Source organism: Ovis canadensis, chromosome 5 (assembly GCF_042477335.2).
Source record: "Ovis canadensis isolate MfBH-ARS-UI-01 breed Bighorn chromosome 5, ARS-UI_OviCan_v2, whole genome shotgun sequence".
NCBI classification, from domain to species: domain Eukaryota; kingdom Metazoa; phylum Chordata; class Mammalia; order Artiodactyla; family Bovidae; genus Ovis; species Ovis canadensis.
This window is the reverse complement of record NC_091249.1, coordinates 19,376,465-19,397,270: the sequence shown is the minus strand read 5'-3', so window position 1 is coordinate 19,397,270 and position 20,806 is coordinate 19,376,465. Positions and strand designations below refer to the sequence as shown.

Genomic DNA, 20,806 nt, shown 5'->3' with positions numbered 1-20,806 from the left:
CTGACTCTTGCGACCCCATGGACTGCAGCAAGCCAGGCTTCCCATCCTTCACCAACTCCCATAGTTTGCTCAAATTCATGTCCATTGAGTCTGTGATGCCATCCAGCCATCTTATCCTCTGTCGTCCCCTTCTCCTCCTGCCTTCAATCTTTCCCAGCATCACGGTCTTTTCCAGTGCATCAGTTCTTTGCATCAAGTGGCCAAAGTATTGGAGCTTCAGCTTCAGCATCAGTCCTTCCAATGAATATTCAGTGTTGATTTCCTTTAGGATTGACTGGTTTGACCTCCTTGCAGCCCAAGGGACTCTCAAGAGTCTTCTCCAACACCACAGTTCAAAAACATAAATTCTTTGGCGCTCAGCTTTCTTTATGCTCCAGCTCTCACATCCACGCATGACTACTGGAAAAGTCATAACTTTGACTACATGGACCTTTGTCGGCAAAGTGATATCTCTGCTTTTTAATATGCTGTCTAGGTTGGTCATGGCTTTTCTTTCAGGAGCAAATGTCTTTTAATTTCATGGCTGCAGTTACCATCTGCATTGATTCTAGAACCCAAGAAAACATCACTGTTTCCATTGTTTCCCCAACTATTTGCCATGAAGTGATGGAACTGGATGCCATGATCTTTGTTTTTTGAATATTGAGTTTTTAAACCAGCTTTTTCATTCTACTCTTTAACCTTTTATCAAGAGGCTCTTTAGTTCCTCTTTGCTTTCTGCCATAAGGGTGGTGTCAGCTGCATATCTGAGGTTGTTAATATTTCTCCCAGCAATCTTGATTCCAGCTTGTACTTCAACCAGCTCAGCATTTCTCATGATATACTCTGCATATAAGTTGAATAAGCAGGGTAACAATATACAGCCTTGATGTACTCCTTTCCCAATTTTTAACCAGTCCACTGTTTTATGTCTGGTTCTAACTGTTGCTTCTTGACCTGCATGTAGGTTTCGCAGGAGGTAGGTAAGGTGGTTTGGTATTCCCACGTCTTCACTGCACCGTTTTGCTGATAAAGTTTTAAATACACTTACCATATGTATGTATGTATGTGTGTGTGTATATATATATATATATATATATATATATATATATATAGAGAGAGAGAGAGAGAGGCTTCCCAGGTGGTGCTAGTGGTAAAGAACCCACCTGGCAATGCAGGAGACAAAAGAAACTCAGGTTTAAACCCTGGGTTGGGAAAAATCTCCTGGAGGAGGGCATGGCAATCCACTCCAGTTTTCTTGCCTGGAAATTCTGTGGACAGAGGACCCTAGTGGGCTACAGTCCATAGCGTTGCAAAAAGTCAGGTGTGACTGAAGCGATGTAACACACACATACATACATAGATACATACATACATACGTATATACATGTATATTTATATGTACACATGCACTTCCCAGGTGGCTCAGAGATAAGGATCCACCTGCCAGTGCAGGAGTCTCAGAAGACATGGGTTCCATCTCTGGGCCGGGAAGATCCCCTGGAGAAGGAAATGGCAACCCACTCCCGTATTCTTGCCGGGAGAATTCCATGGACAGAAGAGCCTGGAGGACTACAGTTCGTGGGGTCACAGAAAAGTCAGACTCGACTAAGCAACTGAGCATGCAGGTGTATATATACACATATATATGGGGACGATCAAATCCCAATTTTAGACAAGGGCTTGATGAGTGGTAGGGGTGTACAGTGGCTTCAACTGTCTTGGGAATGTTTTTTCATCAGGGCACCAGGTACATGGGTGTTTGTTCTTTATAACTGACACTTTCTGTATGCCTGGAATATTTCACGATGAAACACTAAACTGACAAGAGAAGGCTTGGCGATTTCTCAACAAGTTAAACATAAAATTACTACATGACCCAGCAATTCCAGGCTTTGGTATATTCCCAAGAGAACTGGACAGGTGTTCAAACAGAAACTTGTATATGCATGTCAATCCCAGCGTCACAGAACTGGGCCCATTCGCCTGGCACGCAGCAAGCCAAATGCTGAAATCCTGAGGTTTGCAGCAGAGAAAGAATTTATTCACCAGGCAGTCAAGCGAGGAGACGGAAGAACAAGGTGAGGGGGCTGGGATATCTACAGGATAAGCAGCGCAGTCTTGGGCATGGGGAAAGGTTTGGAGGTAGGAGAAAAGGTGACGTAATTGGTGATCTGCACAGGTGTATACGGCTTACTTGCTTCCGCATCTTCAAACATGGAGGTGCTTAGCATAACCTGAGGGTGGACTTTTCTGATCCTCTAACGTCAAAAGATCATTCATCCAACACCTACACAGGCCAAGTTTTAGGGTCAGTGGTCCCCATCAGCCTTAGTTGGACAAGCGCTGACTGCAAGTTCCTGTAAAGCAACTGGGCTACGTGACACTGGGGAAGGCAGGCAGTCCAAGAGAGGAAGAAAAGAGTGAAAGGAGGAAAGCACTAAAGCAAGCTTACTCCGTGAAAGCAGGTTACAGCCAGAGGGGCTTCAGCAAGCTGCTTCCCTGTGCGTTGCTTGGCAAGACGAACTCAAGAATCCCCTCCCTTCTTCATCTGCTTCTCTCACCTCTCTGGTGTCTAAGGCCGTTTCAGCGGTTGCCGAGGGCTGCGGGAGGGTCATGGGGAGTGACAACTAGTGGGGACTTTTGTGCTGCACAAAAGCATGCCAGGCCTCCCTGTCCATCACCAGCTCCCAGAGTTTACCCAAACCCATGTCCATTGAGTCGGTGATGCCATCCAGCCATCTCATTCTCTGCTGTCCCCTTCTCCTCCTGCTTCAATCGTTTTGTGTTGCTGGAAGGGTTCTGGAGATAGATAATGGTGATGGTTACACCACACTGAGAAGGCACTAAATGCTGCTAAGGTGCACGTTTAAATGGTTAAAAAGATACACTTTATGTTGTGTGTCTTTTGTGTGTGTGTGGTCAGTCACTCAGTTATGTTGGCCCCTGTGCAACCCCATGGACTCTGGGGGCTCACCAGACTCCTCTGTCCATGGAATTTTCCCAGCAAGAATACTGGAGTGTGTTTCCATTACTTACTTCAGGGGATCTTCTTGACCCAGGGATCAAACCCTTATCTCTTGCATCTCCTGCACTGGCAGGCCGGTTCTTTACCACTGGGAAGCCCCTGTGTGTATTTTACCACAATTTAAAAAAAATTTTTAAGGCAAGGTCCTATTGAAACTTCCCTGGAGGTCCAGTGGTTAAGACTTGGTGCTTCCACTGTTCAGTTCCGTTCAGTCGCTCAGTCGTGTCTGACTCTTTGTGACCCCATGAACCACAGCATGCCAGGCCTCCCTGTCCATCACCAACTCCCGGAGTTTACCCAAACCCACGTCCACTGAGTCGGTGATGCCATCCAACCATCTCATTCTCTGCTGTCCCCTTCTCCTCCTGCCTTCAATCTTTCCCAGCATCAGGGTCTTTTCAAATGAGTCCGCTCTTCCCATCAGGTGGCCAAAGTATTGGAATTTCAGCTTCAACATCAGTCCTTCCAATGAAAACCCAGGACTGATCTCCTTTAGAATGGACTGGTTGGATCTCCTTGCAGTCCAAGGAACTCTCAAGAGTCTTCTCCAACACCACAGTTCAAAAGCATCAATTCTTCAGCACTCAGCTTTCTTTATAGTCCAACTCTCACATCCATACATGACTACTGGAAAAAACATAGCCTGACTAGATTAGATGGACCTTTATTGACAAAAGTAATGTCTCTGCTTTTTAATATGCTATCTAGGTTGGTCATAACTTTCCTTCCAAGGAGTAATCGTCTTTTAATTTCATGGCTGCAGTCACCATCTGCAGTGGTTTTGGAGCCTAAAAAAATAAAGTCAGCCACTGTTTCCCCACCTATTTCCCATGAAGTGATGGCACTGGGTGCCATGGTCTTAGTTTTCTGAATGTTGAGCTTCCGCTGTAGGGGACATGAGTTCAATCCCTGGTCCAGGAACTAAAATCCCACACACCTTACAATGGAGCCAAAAAAAAACAAAACAAAAAACCAAGGTCCTATTGTATAGCATAGAGAATGATATTCAATACTAATATCAATGTAATTTAAAAAACTATTTTCCATTATGGTTCATTATTGATACTACTATAGTCATTAATTAATATACTTAATATATCAATAATACATTGATTATTAACTATGTCTTTGTTTACATGACCCTGGCCATCAATTGGGCACTTTCGGGGTGCATTCACACACTCACAGATTTTTTTAAACTTACCTTGACTATGAAGAGCTTAAAAAAAACCTCTCCAGGTGAGGAAAACTACCTTTGAAAAGCAAAAGATTACAGAATGTGAAGTGCTTGCTTGCCCAGGTCACAGAGCCAAGAAGTCAAACTGGGATCTGAACCAGGCCCGCTTGCTGTGAACGGCCTCATGGGCCCGGGTCAACTTTCGAGTTCCTTTACCGGCCTGGTGCCTGGCATTGCCTGTCTGACCTCAGGGCCTTTGAATATGCTGTGTTCCCCTGCCAGGATCACCCTTTCCTCTCCCTCTCCCATGCCTAGAGCCTTTCTTTTGCCACTTGAAAGGAGTCCAGGCACATAATAGAGGGGAAAGAAATATTTGTGGGATGAACAAATAAGGAGTGAATGGATAGCTGAACAGATGCGTTCCTTTAAAACACCTCCCCAGCGAGCACAAGGAGAAAGACCTGCGGATCCTCACAGCTGCGTCCAGCCCAGGGTTCGGGACGCTGAAGGAAGAGTGGCGTAGAGAGGCCGAGCCACCTGCTCAAGGCCCCACAGCCAGGAACTGGCAGAATCAGGATTCGAACCTGGATCTCCCTTCCCTGCCCCTGGCTTCTTCCCACAGCGCCCAGGTACTGCAAGCCTATTTTAAGCCTGACATCACCAGTGTTTCAGCCCCATCTTAAGGCAGCAGAAGATGCCTCTTCAGCATAAGGATTCTTTTGAAAAAAAACTGCAGATACTGGAGAAGCTCTGAAAACAGAGTAGAAGTTATGCTTTTGTAAGAGACATTTCCATTCCCGTTTATAGAGGAAATCTCCGTTTGTAAGTGTGGGTCCCTTTGTGTGCCCGGAGAAGAACAGCTCCAAAGGACGGGAGAATCTTCTACACGGAGAAAGCATGAATTAAAACCTGGAGGTCCAGGGGTTAGGACCCCGCGCTTTCACTGCAGGGGCCCAGGCTCAGTCCCCGGTTGGGGAACTAAGATCCTGCAAGTTGAACGATGTAGCGGAAAAAAAAAAAATTAAATTAAACACACACACACAAAATCTCCTCCCCAAACTGCAGAACAAATCCTTGTTTACTCTGCTTTTCCTGGTCATTTCCCAGAATTGGCCTCAATAGCCCCCACCAATAGCTTAAAAAAAAAAAGTGTTTTTATTCTGATAAAAGTCACATAAAACATACTATTTTAACCATATTTAACCATACAGTTCAGCGGCACTAAATATGTTCACATTGTTGTCCAACATCATCTGTCTCCCAAAATTTTTACGTTCTTAAGCTGAAACTCTTCCCATTAAATACTAACTCCCTCCCCTCCTCCAGCCGCCAGTCCCTGGCATCCACCAATGTACCTTCTGACTCTATGAATTTGACTATTCTAGGTACTTCCCACAAGTGGAATCAATCCCAGGTGGCACAGTGGTAAGGAATTTGCCTGCAATGTAGGAGACACAAGAGACTGAGTTTCGATCCCTGGGTCGGGAAGATTCCCAGGGGAAGGAAATGCCCAGCCACTCCAGTATTCTTGCCTGGACAATCTCATGGACAGAGGAGCCTGGTGGGCTACAGTCTCTGGGGTTGCAAAGAGATGGATACGACTGAACACACGCGCACACACACACACACTGTATATTGGAATGCATTTTTAAGGTTAACTTAATATATGTCCTGCAAACATATCACACCTGCTGAGGCAGTCCAAGCGCAGGTTGGAGAATTTCCAGGCACAGAGCATTTCAGAAGGGAGTGCATTTATTAAGAACAAGGGACAGAGATAAAGCGGGCACTGCGAGCGCAGTGCAGACCTCCTGACCCTGACCAGGGAGAGTCAACAATTTTCGTGGGTTAACAGCCTCAAGATGAAGAAAATTCCTGCCAGACGGTTGGCATTAGATGATTGGTTGGGGCGCGCTATAGGGTGTTGCTGGAGTGGCCATCTTCACCTAACTGGGAGTCAGGAAGCTTGTTAGTGATCATCAGGGACTTTTGGCAACAGTTACAAAGGGGCTCAGTCAGCTTCAAAGGTGACTTTGGTTCCGGGCTCCGCACGCAAGGCCTCACAGTCCTTGGGGCAGGACTCAGCAGTACCTTATGCTTTTTTCCCCTGGGCTATACAGTAGGCTCTCCTTAGATATCTATTTTTTATATAGTAGCCAACACCCTTCTTTTGTCTTTAGGTAAAACTCTTGAGAGTCCCTTGGACTGCAAGGAGATCAAACCAGTCAATCCTAAAGGAAATCAGTCCTGACTGATTGGAAAGACTGATGCTGAAGCTGAAACTCCAATCCTTAGGCCACCTGGTGCGAAGAACTGACACATTGGAAAGACCCTGATGCTGGGAAAGATTGAAGGCAGGAGGAGAAGGGGACGACAGAGGATGAGATGGTTGGATGGCATCACCCACTCGATGGACATGAGTTTGAGCAAGCTCTGGGAGTTGGTGATGGACAGGGAAGGCTGGCGTGCTGCAGTCCATGGGGTCGCAGAGTCAGACACAACTGAGAGACTGAACCGAACTGAAAGATGGTATTTAAGGGAGTGGCTTAGGCACTTTTGGGGAGCTTTACTCATTTCCGTCTGAAGTACACATGTCAAACTTCTGTGTGTTTCTCTCTTGCCAGTCTATTTTTATTACAGGGGGTCGCAGCCAGTAACTTGGAAGGGAGGAGGGCAAGTTCATCTCCCTCCCCACCCGCCATCGCATGCTCATCCCTGAGGGCAGCCGTATTCCCTGTTCTAAAGGCTCCAGTAAGCTGACTGCCTCGGGCTCCAAGCCCAGCTTCACTGATTTCTGGCCTTGGCACACCCGCCTCTCTGGCCTCAATTTGTCACCCTTGAAATGAAGACACTGATTCCACCTTATCAGGTCTTATAAGGATTATGTCTTACCTGCTGGACTGAGCGCCGCCCCCCCCCCCCCCCCCGCAAAAAAAAGAGTTCCCTTACCAAGTTTATGATTAATTCATCTGTCCCAAACTTTATTCCCTTTCTTGTCCCGTGTGACCTCAATCCTGTGCTAACTGAACACTAATCAACCAGTCAGATGATTACAATTGCTGATGTCGATAACAGTATTAATGTACCAAAATGATCGTTGGAGATAATATCACTAATGTACAAACTCAGGTTGTTTCTCCAGGGCAACATGAACTCACAGATCCTGGAGGCACGGAGCACCTGGCCGGAAAATCGTAAACCAGAGACATCTGATGCTTGGAACTACGATTAAGAAATGTCATAGCGGAACTTCCCTAGTGATACCGTGGATAAGAATCTGCCTGCCAACGCAGGGGACATGGGTTTGATCCTTGGTCCAGGACGATTCCACATGCCTCGGAGCAACTAAACCCATACACCATAACTACTGCATTCACAAGCTGTAGCTACTGAAGCCCACATGCCTAGAGTCTGTGATCCACAACAAGAGAGTAGCCCCTGCTCTCTGCAACTAGAGAAAGCCCGAGCACAGCAACAAAGACCCAGGGCCACCAAAAATAGGATAAAATAAACAGGGGCCTCCCAGGTGGCACAGGGGTAAAGAATCCACCTGCCAATGCCGGAGACACACGAGACGCAGGTTTGACTCCTGAGTTGGGAAGATCACTGGCATAGGAACTGGTAGCCCACTCCAGTATTCTTGCTTGGAAAATTCCACGGACAGAGGAGCCTGGCAGGATGCAGTCCATGGGGGGGGGGGGGGGGCAAAGAGTCGGACGCAACTGAGCGACTGAGCACACGACATAAATAAATAACAAAAGAGAGGAAGAAATGTCATAGCGGGACTTCCCTGGCAGCCCAGAGGTTGAGAAACCACCTTCCAATGCGGAGGAGGCGGATTCGATGCCTGATCAGGGAACTAAGATCCTACGTACAGCAGGGCAGCCCACATTCACCAACAAAGAAAAGATTTAAAATTCTTAAAAAGTCACAACAATGCCACAGGATGATTAATTCCAGCCTCTTTGTTCTCCCCCTTAAAAAAAAAACCAAACTCCTAACTCAAGGTCCAAGGTGCAGTGGTTTGGAGGCTTGTCTTCCCTTCCCTTGCTTGGCGCCCTGCAATGACTGTTGGACTTCTCTTCAACACAGCCATGTTGCGTGTAGAGTGAACTGACCTGAGCTCCCTTTGGCAACAGCAGGTGTTCAAAACTTTTTCCCCTGGTGTTTATTTCTTTGCTCCACACTCTGCTGCAGATCTAGGTATCCCCATGCCGCCACTGCCATTCGCTGCTGCGATGTCTCTCAGGGCTCTTCTCTGGACCACACCTACCTTGAAGATCCATACCTAACCTCAATCCCCGTGAATGTGACCTTATTTGAGAAAAAAAAAAAAAAAGGTCTTTGCAGATGTAGTTAAATTAAATATCTTGAAATGAGGTTGTTTTGTTCTGGATTTACACTGGGCCCTAAATATACCGACAGATTGTCCTTAGAAAAGAGGAGAGATAAGGACTTTCCTGGTGGTCCAGTGGCTAAGACCCCGACCTCGGGGTGCAGGGGGTGCAGGTCGGATCACTGCTCAGGCAAGTAGATTCCATATGCTGAAACTAAGAGTTCACATACCAAATCTAAAGACCTGGCATAGCCAAGTAAGCAAATACATATCTTTTAAAAAAGGAAAACAAGGGGCTTCCCTGGTGGTGCTGTGGACAAGAGTCCACCTGCCAATGCAGGGAAGGTGAGTTCAAGCCCTGGTTCAGGAGATCTCACAAGCAGAGGGGCAGCTGAGCCCATGTAATAGAACGGCTGAGCCTGCATGCCGCAACTGCGGAGGTCCGTGCGCCTGGAGCCTGTGCTCTGCAGCAAGAGAAGCCGCCGTAATGAGAGGTCCGTGCACCGCAATGAGAGGTCCATGTACCGCAATGAGAGGTCCCCACTCGCTGCAACTAGAGAAAGCCTTTGAAGACCCAGCATGACCAAAAATAACAATAAGTCAATAAAAACAGAGAAATAACTAAAGTTATTTTTTACAGAAAAGAGGGAAGATAGAGAAGAAGGGAAGGACGTGGGAAATCAGAGGCAGAGACTGCAGTGATGGAGCCACAAGCCAGGAAATGCCTGGAGCCCCGGGCGCTGAAAAAGACAAGGAAGCTTCCTCTCCTAGAGCCTCTGGAGGGAGCAGGGCCCTGCTGGCACCTTAGTTTCAAACTTCTGGCCTCCAGAACTGTGAGAGAATAAGCTCCTGTTGTTTTTAAGCCAGCCCGTTTATGGCGATGTGTTCTGGAAGCCACAGGAAACTAACAAAGTAACAGAGGGGCTCGGTCCTTGAGAAAGCTCTGGTCTGGCAGGACATAGAACCAGACTCAGACCCTCCAGCTCTGTGCGGTCAGGATGGAGCCAGATGGAGGCTCCCCCTTAGCCTGAGGGAACCAGGGCAGAGAACAAGGAAGACTTATTGGAAGACAGGGTCTCAAAGCTGGGGCTGAAGAGATAAATAAGAGTTTGCCAGTGGGGGCCATTCTTTGTAAGCAAACTTACCCAGGCTTGTCTGAACCCAACTCTGGCTGAAGCTGAGACATTATTGATTGGCCAGCTACCCCAAATAATGTGTTATTAATTCTAAAACATTGGGATTACACTCCAACCAATCTAACCGGCACTACCCTATAAGGGGGTAACACAGAGAAGCAGGTTGCACTGAGAAACTGGGGTTTGGAGAGGAACTGAGGTTCCCTAATCTGCTTGGCATTTCAAGGACTAAGCCAGGATTCGAACCCAGGCTGCCCGTGGACTCCCCTCGATGACACATACACGTTGACCTGGAGGTATGTTTGCAGTGATACAACAGTGATTATCCTTGCCTGTTGAACTCAGAGATTTTTAAATAACCTGCTTTTTCATCTCTTCCAGATTTCGTGACATGACCATGTTTGCCTTACATCATGAGAAACAAACAGCTGGGTTTGGGTTGTTTCTTGTGTGGGGAGCATGTTTGAGGAGGGTGTCTATGGCCAGCAGGAGGTAGTGGGGAAAATTCTAAGTGGTTGGGAGCTAAGCCAAGGGGAGGGAGCAGCATGACCGGTCTCTGTGACCTGTTTATACCGCTGCCCTGGCTTGGCTTCTGGAGCCCATGGAAGCTGCCAGTGAAGATTACAGAGCTCATCACTGGCTGGCTGCCTGCAGTCTGCCCCACCACTCCTCCCAGCTTGGCCAAGGCTGTGAGGTCATCAGCTAAAGATGCTGTGAAGGGGGGCCAAATTGGCTTGGTTGCCAGCATTCCAGAATGTGATAAAGTGGAAACACCATGGAGCTAATGTTCCCTTTTCCTGTCCCTAGGGACCACCCCTGGGCTGTGCCCCCTTGAGAAGTTCCAGGAATAAAGGGAACTAATTACTGTCCTGCTTGTAAAGTGACAGACACCCACTCATGAGCCATCAGCTCCACTCCTGGACATGCCCAGTGGAATACTATACAGCAAGGAAAAAGAATGCGCCGCATGACAGATGAAGAACACAACCATTCGCAGACATGGTATTGAGTGAAAGTCACCAGGCAGGAAAGAGGCTGCACTGGCTGGTTCCATTTATATCGAATTAGAGAATGGGAAAACCCACCCATGTAACAGAGGTGGGCACAGCTGTTACAGGAGGTAGGGAGAGTGGTGAAGCTGGGAATGTCCTGGAAACTCATTTTGGGAAGTGGTTATGTGAAATGTCATCAGGCTGAACAGCTAAGATTAGTCCTTTTTTCTTTCCATAACTTATATCTTTGATAAATGTTTAAAAATAAAAGGCATCTGGGAGCTACCCTGGTAGTCCAGTGGCTAAGACCCCATGCTCCCAACGCAGGGGGCCTGGGTTCAATCCCTGGTCAGGGAACTAAGACCTAGCACGGTGCAGTAAAAAAAATACTAAAAAATTAATAATAATAAAAGACAGAGGGCTATGAAAACATTCTGGTCATGCCTCAGAAAGTTAAACATAGATGACTATATGAGCCAGCAATTCCATTTCTGGGTACAACCTCACGAGAATTAAAAACAGACCCTCCAATCTTCATGTATGGATGCTCAAGAAAGCGCTACTCAGCAGTAATTCAAAAGGTGGAAACAGCCCAAACGATCATCAGTGGATGAACTGATGAACAAAGTGTGGTGTCTTCACACACTGGACCATTAGTCAGTCATAAAAAGGAATAAAGCACAGATAGACGGCCCAACAGAGATGGACCAGGAAAACATGCTGAGTGAAAGAAGCCGGATTCAAAAGGTCACATGCTGTGTGATCCCATTTAGATGTGTATATTGTGGCTTATGGGTTTGCCTGGTAACTCAGCTGGTAAAGAATTCACCTGCAAAGCGGGAGACCCCAGGTAGATCCCTGGGTCGGGAAGATCCCCTGGAGGAGGGCATGGCAATGCACTCCAGTAGTCTTGCCTAGAGAATCCCCATGGACAGAGGAGCCTGGTGGGCTACAGTCCATGGGGTCGCAAAGAGTCGGACACGACTTAGCCACTGAGCACAGCACAGAGCGGCATAGAACTCCTAAAGTCCTCGGGGTCTTCTGTGATGAGACAAAGGTGTCTTTTGTTACGGAATAGAGGTGACTTTGGGGAAACAACCCAAGAGTGGGGGTTGGTTGCTAAGAGCACAAACCGTGTGATCAGAGGGCTGAACATTCAGCTCCACCCCCTCCTGCCAATTTCAGGGGTGGGAGAGGGGCTAGAGCTAGATTTCAGTCACCAACAACCAATGCCTTAATCAACTGTGCCTGTGGAACGAAGCCTCCATAAAGCCCCAAAAGATAGGCTTGGAGAGTTTCTGGGTTGATGAACATACGGAGGTCCTGGGAGAGTAGCGCGCTTGGGGAGGGCATAGAAACCCGTGCCCTTCCTACGCACCTTGGTCTATGCATCTCTTCCATCTGCCGGTTGGTCCATTTCCTTTAATATCCTTTGTAATAAACCTGTGGTCTAGTGAGTAAATGGGTTTCTTGAGTTCTCTAACTTGCCCTAGCAAATTAATCAAACCCAAAAAGGGGATGGTGGAAACCTTTGATACAGCCATTTGGTCAGAAGTACAGGTGACAATTTGGACTTCTGACGGGCATCTGAAGACAGGTGGTGATGGAGGGAGCCCTGAAGTTGTGGGGTCTGATGTCATGTCTGGGTTGTTGCTGTTAAGTCACCAAGTTGTGTCCAACCCTTTTGCCACCCCATGGACTGTAGCCCGCCAGGCTCCTCTGTCCATGGGATTTCCCAGGCAAGAACACTGGAATGGGTTGCCATTTCCTTCTCCAGGGGGTCTTCCCGACCTAAGGATCGAACCTGCATCTCCTGGCAGGCGGTTTCTTTTCCACCGAGCCACAAGGGAAGCCCTACCTCTGGGTGGACAGTGACATAAAGTGAAGCTGTGGTGTCTGACTCTTTACAACCCCACGGACTGTAGCCGGCCAGGCTCCTCTGTCCAGTGAGATTCTCCCAGGCAAGAATACTGCAGTGGGTAGCCATTCTCTTCTCGAGGGGATCTTCTTGACCCAGATATCAAACCCAGGTCTCCCACATTACAGGCAGATTTTTCACCGTCTGAGCCACCAGGAAACCCTAATTGAGTTGAATTAGAAGGCACCTGGAGAAGGCAATGGCACCCCCCTCCAGTACTCTTGCCTGGCAAATCCCATGGGCGGAGGAGCCTGGTGGGCTGCAGTCCACGGGGTTGCACAGAGTCGGACACGACTGAGCAACTTCACTTTCACTTTTCACTTTCTTGCATTGGAGAAGGCAATGGCATCCCCGTCCAGTACTCTTGCCTGGCAAGTCCCATGGGCGGAGGAGCCGGGTAAGCTGCAGTCTATGGGGTCGCACAGAGTCAGACACGACTGAAGCGACTTAGCAGCCGCAGAAGGCACCCAGCTGGCATCAGAGAACTGTTCACGTGGGGAAAGAATGTTTAATGTGAAATGTCCAGAACAGGCAAATCCATGGAGATAGAAAGCTGACTAGCGGTTGCCGGGGGCTAGGGGCAGGAGGATGGGGAGTGACTGCTAACAGGGGTGGGGTCTCCTTTTATGGTGACGGGAATCTTTCAGAACTATAGGGTGGTGGTAGTACAGCATTGTGAATGTACTAAAAGTCACCCGATTGTTCATTTTTAAAGGTGAATTTCTGTTAATTTTCTGGGGAGGCGCATACCTGGGAGGCATGAGAGTCCTGTGAACGTTTCCCAGGAGAGGCAGGGAGGGGAGCAGAGATGACTTCCCCAAAATTCCTCCCCGGCCTCCAAGCTCTGGGTTCCCAGGGAACCCAGGCATTCTGACAAGACTCACTTGGATGAAGTCATGGCCTGTGCGGACACGTGCGCGATCCCAAAGTGGAATTGTCCCTGACAACTCTACCCACCTTACTTCCCCCAGAGTCTTGGTTTCCTTATCCCTATAAAGGGAATGAGTCGTATGGGAAGAAGACTGGTCCAGTCTCCTAAACAGCTGCAGTCACATGGACGTGATGGTGACGGGAGCAGCCAGATGTCTTACGGAGCAGGTGCTGAGCACCTGGGGCATCACAGGCAGAGCCTCAACCCTCCTCTCCACCGCCTGCTGCCGTAGGGCAATCTCACTGCACGCAATCCAAGGCTAAGACCAAATGGAGCCTGAGGTTTGGTGGGCTTACACAGCTGTAGGTGGGGAGGGCCTGGATGTCATTGCTCCAGTGAGAGAGACTTGCTGTGCCCCCGCCTTGTACCTGTAAACTGCACACACCCTATCACACTTTACAAGCGCCCACAGTCTGCCTCCCACAGCTGCCCATTCTCTGTGAAGCCCGGAAGCTGGACGCAGGCGCAGGGATGGATGTCTGGGGCCAGGAGTTCTGAGCAACAGAGCACAGGCTGGGTACCCTTCGGGAAAGGATGCTCCTGGGGCACCCTCCAGCCCTCCATCCTCTGGTGGCTAGACCTGATGCCAGCCTTCCCTGCCCCAGGCTCCAGCACTCCAATTCTCTGCCACTTCCTCTTCAGTCTCAGCCAAAGGATTAGGGTCCAAAGTAGCTTCATCTGACTTATTTACAAAACAGAAACAGACTCACAGGGACTTCCCTGGTGGTCTGTTGGTTGAGACTCTGCACTTCCAATGCAGGGGGCCAGGGTTCAATCCCTGGCTGGGGAACTAAGATCCCACATGCCTGAGATGCCACGTTACGGCCATGGTGTGACCAAAAAATAAAATAAAACATTTAAAAAAAAAACACTCACAGACTCAGGGGGCTTGGGATCAACGTGTACACACTGCTATATTTAAAACGGATAAATTATCACAACATTGCTAACTGGCTAGACTCCAATACAAAATAAAAAGTTTTGTTTCAAAGTTTTTAAATAAAATGGATAACCAACAAGATCCTACCATATAGCACAGGGAACTCTGGACAATGTTATGTGGCAGCCTGGATGGGAGGGGAGTTAGGGGGGAGAATGAATACATGTGGTATGTATGGCTGAGTCCCTTTGCTGTCTGCCTATCATGACATTGTGAATCTGCTATGCCCTAATACAAAACAGAAAGTTAAAAACAAAAAAAACAAAGAAGTTTCATCCCTAAGCCTTCAAGATGCTCCCAGTCTGGAGCAGAAAGGGCAAAGCACACACACTCCCAGTGCTGTGGGGTCAAGGCTGGGCTGGAGAAAGGGGTGGATTGGAAGCACACTGCTGAGCCTGGAAAAGTAATGTCAGAGGTGGGAGGGGCTTTTTGAGTAGGGTTTTGAGGAATGGATAGGAGTTCCCCAGCTGAGGCTGAGTAACTGCAAAACTAGCCAGTCTATTAAGCACCTGCTGTGTGACCCTGTCCTTTATACCACATTTGATCTTCTCTCAAGTGAGAGTCTCAATCTTTATTTTCCAGGTGAAGAAACAGAGGTGTGATAGAGAAGCATGACTTACTCCAGGTAATCCTTTCTGGCTCTTTCTGGTCATTTTCCCTCTGCTTCCTTTTTTTTTTTTTTAACATCTTCAGGCTTTGATCCTAACCAGAGGGAAGAGAGGGGAGAATCCTATGGGTGAAGAAAGCCACCTCTTAAACTCCTGTTATGGAATTTAGCACAGCATAAAGTTGGCTTTTTATTTTGTTTTTTGACAAAATCATTCTTTCCCCAAGCCCATCAGGCTGGAATGATGTTCTCAGTTAATGGAGGAAGATACTGAGGCTCTGAGTGGTGCCTCAGCTTCCCCAGGAGCACATCCCTGGAACCAGGCCCAACTTGGACCTCTTAAGTATTTATTCTTCACACAAGGGCAAGCAGAAGACACCAGGCAGGCCAGAGTGGATAAGCTCAGACTATGCAGGAGGTCCAAAGGTGTCAGTTCTGGCTCAGAGCCCTCCAAGCACAGACATGCCTGGGCTTTTCACCAACCTGCTCTCTGATGCCGCTGATGCCCTGGGGGTGATGTCTGGGGTGCACCAACACTGGCTGAGGAGGGCCTTCTGGCTTTCCCAGGACCCTCAGAAGCGCCATCCAGCCCAGACACCCCCAGACTCCAGGAGCTGCAGAAATCCTACAAAGATTTGCTGACTGGGCTGCGAATGAAGGGAAACTCAAAAGACTGGAACCCAGACTTCAGACTAAAGCCCAAGCGGAAGTGCTGAGATTCCCCCTGGGAAGCCCCCACATCTGACCAGTGGTTCCATGTCATAGAGACCCAGAGCTGCCACTCAGCCTCAGTTTCCCCATCTGCGAATCCTGCGGGAACATCCCGCTCATCTTCGGGACTGACGGGGGAATCAGCGGTCTCCTTTGTGGCCAGACAGGGTGGGACTCGGCCACTCTAGGCTTGTAGTAGCCCCTCCTGGGGTCGCAGATGGGGATACTGAGGCCCAGAAAGCCCATTGACTCTCCCGAAGGGGCACAGCACCCCAAGAACACAAAAGCAGGATCTCTAGGAGGGCACAGTTCCTAGCCCTCGGCTGCGGGGAGGAGGGAATTCAGGAACAGGGATGTGGGTAAGCTTGTGGGGGGCAGGGGAGGCAGAGCTTGCCCAGACTAGCCCTGGATTTGAAGCAATCGCGTGTCAAACACCACTGAAGCTACCGGCAGTGGGAACCCTTACAATTTCCCCTAATTCCTTGCATTCCAGGGAGGCTCCAGGGGGGTGGAAGGAGATATGGGCTACACCAGGATCTGGAGGGACTTCCTGTGTGTGTGTGTGTGTGTGTGTGTGTGTGTGTGAGTAACTTGGTGGGGGCAGGGGATGTCACACCTCAGAAGGCGCTTTCAACCCTCTCTAACCTCACCTGTGCTGTGTGACTCCAAGCAAACCCCCGTCTTCTCTGAGCCTAGTGACGACACTGAGGGCCCTAGACCCACAGCCCCGCCCCACACTCAACTGCAAGATCTGGACCACACTGGGAGAGGGGGGGTGGTCCGTGGACTCTGGAAACTAGGTGACCTGTGTGGTTTGCGTGCGTGCTAAGTCACTTCAGTTGTGTCTGACTCTTGCGACCCCATGGACTGTAGCCCACTGGGCTCCCCCGTCCATGGGATTCTCTAGGCAACAATACTGGAGTGAGTTGCTATGCCCTCCTCCAAGGGATCTTCCCGACTCTGCGATTGAACCCACGTCTCTTATGCCTCCTGGATTGGCAGCCACGTTCTTTACCACTAGCACTGCCTGGGAAGCCAAGGTGTGTGGTCTGGTACCCTGCATTTCTCAGCTATGGAATCTGAGACCCAGAGAGATGAAAACACAGCAGCTGCTTGCTGCATCCTCAGCCCCAGGCACTTAGTAGGCCTTCAGTAAAAATTATTCTGGCTACCAGAAGGAGGCACAGCCAGTGTGGGAATCTCTCTGTCTAAAGATCGGACATACACTCAATATTCCTGCCAGTATTAACTAAGCACCTACTGTGTGCCAGGCACAGTGGCAAGCAAGCAGACAGAAATCCCTGCTGTGACTCTGGTGGGGGAGGCAAATGATGGACAGTCAGGAAAAATAGGGTTGTGTCTATTTTAGGAAGGTTGGAGGGGCGTGTAAGCAGCCACGCTCAGGTTCAGGGGAAGAATGTAACTGGTAGAGGAAGTCGCTTGTGCAAAGGCCCTGAGGCAGGATCCAGCTCGTAATGCCGGAGGCAATGGGCGCGCACACACTCCCCCGTCTGTTGTGTGCTTCCCTCTTTGACCCCCAGGGAACCTCCAGCCTAGCATCCCCTTGCCCATGAGAAATTCCACTTTTTCTGGACCCTGCTTCCTCTGTCTCCGGCGGCACCGAGTCTGCTGGGAGTGTTAGGGAAAGCGCACTGTCTAAAATTGCCCACCCTAGCCAGGCACCCTAGCAACCATTTATAGGCGTTGTTTTAGGACAAGAGGTCCTGGTAAGAAACACAGAACTAATAAGCCACCACCGACTGGAAGAGTTAGAGAAAGGTCAAAAGGAGACACCATGTGCCCGGCCACCTCCCGGAGTCCTTCTCGCTGGCATCCATCTTGGCTGAGCGATGTGTGTGCCACCAGGAAGGACTCTGAGTCAGAATGATTGGCTAAAGACCACCTGGAAACTAATCCCATCAACATAAAACCTGCAAGCCGCACGGCAGAGCAGTCCTCCTGGGCTCCCTTCCCCTGCTGCTCTCCACCCGGGCGCCCCTTCCCAAGAAAATCTCTTGCTTTGTCAGCACATGTATCTCCTCGGACAATTCATTTCCGAGTGTTAGACAAGAGCCCAGTTTCGGGCCCTGGAAGGGGTCCCCCTTCCTGCAACAGGAATCTGAGGGTCCCTACAGCCCCAGGTGGGGGTCACTCATCGCCCAATGCAGAGGCTGTATTCAGGCCCCTGAGGCATTGGATCTGCCGGAGAGGGTACCCGTCCCCCAGTCTGGGATTCCTGTCAGCCCCTTGTCTGACCACAGCCACGATGCCAGCCAAGAGTCTGAGTCCATGCTAGGCCCACAGGTCAGAATGGCAGCGTTTAAATTGAGGAGATACTGGCCAGGGTTCATGCCTGGAAGCTTAATTCTTTTCTTTTTTTGGCTCAAGGCTTGTGGGATCTTAGTTCCCCAACCAGGGATCAAACCTGTGGCCCTGCCATCGGAGGCAGAGAGCTGTAACCACTGGGCCGCTGGAGAGTTCCTGACACTTAATTCTAATGGATGCCAAGCAAATGTTGCAACAGACCCTGCCCCATGACTTAGTCCCTGTGAGAGCTCCCACAGTTCCGGTCAGGGGTAACATTAACTAACATCTTTCACTGATGAGGAATCTGAGGCTCAGTGGTCGCAGCTGAGTTTCAGGAGCTCCCAGACCTCCAGGGGCTCCAGTCCAGCCTGAGCTGCTCCCCTGACTTGAAATCCGTTCCCCCTCCTCACCCAAGCCCTCCCTTCAGCTGCCCAGAGATCCACAGAAGTGCCTGCCCCCACAAAACACGTGCGGCACAGAGAGGGGAGACAGGACAGGAAAGAGAAACACCCCCAGACCCGAGCTCCCCGCTTCCCTGGGTGGGGCTCACCCAAGCCCTTCACAGGGGTGGGACCTGGGCCAGGGGCTTTTGGGTCCTGCACGCTTTGAGGAAGCCCCAGGGAAAGCTGGAATTGGGCTCTCTGCCCGCAAGGCCCGGCTGGAGGCCGCAGGAGATCCATCTGGGTCTTGGGGGTACCCAGCAGGCTTCCAGGGCCCCCTCCACATCTCAGGTTTCTGTCTTGTCCTAAATCTCTCTCCAGGAAGACCCCTGCTTCCTGGAGGTGACCCTGTGTCCTGTCCCCAAAGGAGAGACCAGCCCCTGCAGCCTTGGGGTGGCCTCTCCGCGACCCCAGGGAGACCCCTTGAGTGCCTTGCCTGAAAGCCCCGTGTATGGGACCCCAGGCCGGGCAAGGGTCTGCCGGACTTTGCTGGCAGCTGGGCCCCGGGAGACACTAAACTTGACACCCCAGAAAGCAAGTAGAGCACTGAAACATCAGCTTTCCAGCATGTCTTTTGAGAAGCTTGCATCCACCAAGATCGTCCTCAGCCTGGGGTCATTAGTGGGAAGAGGGGGGCCCACAGCACCAGGGTTCCTGTCTTGGTGTGTGACCTGAGGGTATTTCTGCAGCAGCTGCTCTGGGTGCCCTGGGTAACAACTATACGAGGGTTTCTGTAACGATTATTCTCTCTCCTACAACCAAACCCCTGCCTTGGTTCTGGTGCCCAGAGAGGTTGAGTAACTTGCCTGTGGTCACACAGCAAGGCGGTGTGGGTGGGGGTAGGTTGCTGAGATTTGAATCCTGGCCATGCTGACCCCTGCGTTCCCTGTAGGCTCAGCAGTAAAGAATCTGCCTGCAATGCAGGAGACGTGGGTTCAACTTCTAGGTAGGGAAGAGCCCCTGGAAGAGGAAAGGGCAACCCACTCCAGTATTCTTGGCTGGAAAATTCCATGGACAGAGGAGCCTGGCGGGCTATAGTCCATGGCGGGGTAAAGAGTTGGACACGACTGAGCGACTAAGCACGCACACACACACACTGATACCCAGTGCATGCCAAATTCCCACTCACACACGACCCTGTGTGTATGTGTGTGGGGGGTGCTCTTACACCTTTACAGATGGGGAAACTGAGGCTGAAATCCTTTTTTGCAGGTATCACAGTCAGGGAGAAGAGGGATGGGAACGTGAACCCAGACTCACCTCTCTGAAGCCAAGAGCTGTCCAGATTGTTGGATCAAGGATCAGGGCAAATTCTTCACGAGGCTCTTAAACTGGGAGGAAAACCAGTAACAAATGGAAGGATCTCAGAATCCCCTCACAAGCCCAGAAATGCCAGGTAACAGATGGCCCAGCCGAAGGCTTGATGAGCCCAGGCCATTGTGGAGTCCAGCATTTCAGCCCTAGACACACACCAGTCCCCCGGGGCTCAGTTCCTTTATCCATTAACGGGAGTGCGTGTGAACTGTGCCCACAGCCTGGAGTCCAGTAAATGCTGGCTTCTCACCATATTGACCTTGCGGTGATGCCATCCCGGACAGCGCCCCCTCTGCCCCACCCACCCCTAGTCAAGCCTGGGCATGACAATCCTGGCTGAAGAGCCCCTGCCGTGTTCAGCATTACTCAGCGTTCTGCCTTGCCTCCAGGGTTTGGCCTCTGCAGGGGGGGTGGGGGTCGAGAGGAGGATGTGGTGGGGTGGCTGTGGGGCATCCCTGTCCCTTCAGTCCTGCACCCTTTACTGAGCACTTACTCTGTGTGCCAAGATGTGGGTGCAGAAGACCCAGCCTCCCAAACAGCCACAGTCGCGATGGTAGCACGTTTACTCAAGGATGTTTATTAAGCCCAGAGCATTGCCAGGGGAACCTCTGAACCCCTGCATAGAGGCTGAGACTGAGCCTCAGGGGCTGCCGGAGGCATAGCTGGGCTCACACGGCAAGTGGGTGTGTGCCAGGGGTGGGAGAGACTTAGACTCCATTCTTTCACGGGGATCCTTTCTGTGTGACCCCTAGTAAGTCCTTGAGCCCGTTCCCTGCACATATCCTTTTCACACTTTACACATCCTTACGATCTGCTTTGAACAGCTGCCCACCCTCTCTGAGGCCAGGAAGCTGGGAGCAGGCACAGGGAAGGATGCCTGGGGCCAGGAGTCCCAAGCAGTAGAACAAGGTCTGGGTGCCCCAGGAGGAAGGGGAGTACCTGCTGCCCCTCCATTATCTAGAGGCTAGACTCAACACCAGCCCTCCCTGC

The 20,806-nt window shown here is 50.1% G+C and overlaps 1 long non-coding RNA gene across 1 annotated transcript; it reads right to left on the bottom strand.

Annotated features, from left to right (window-relative positions):
• Window positions 1–2,001: 2,001 nt before the first annotated feature.
• On the bottom strand, window positions 2,002–20,021 carry LOC138440696 (uncharacterized). The gene is made up of 4 exons (XR_011257093.1): window positions 19,763–20,021; window positions 2,681–2,781; window positions 2,435–2,582; window positions 2,002–2,269 (listed from the first exon to the last, which is right to left on the bottom strand). It is a non-coding gene; the product is annotated as an uncharacterized lncRNA (long non-coding RNA).
• Between the last annotated feature and the right edge of the window lie 785 nt (window positions 20,022–20,806).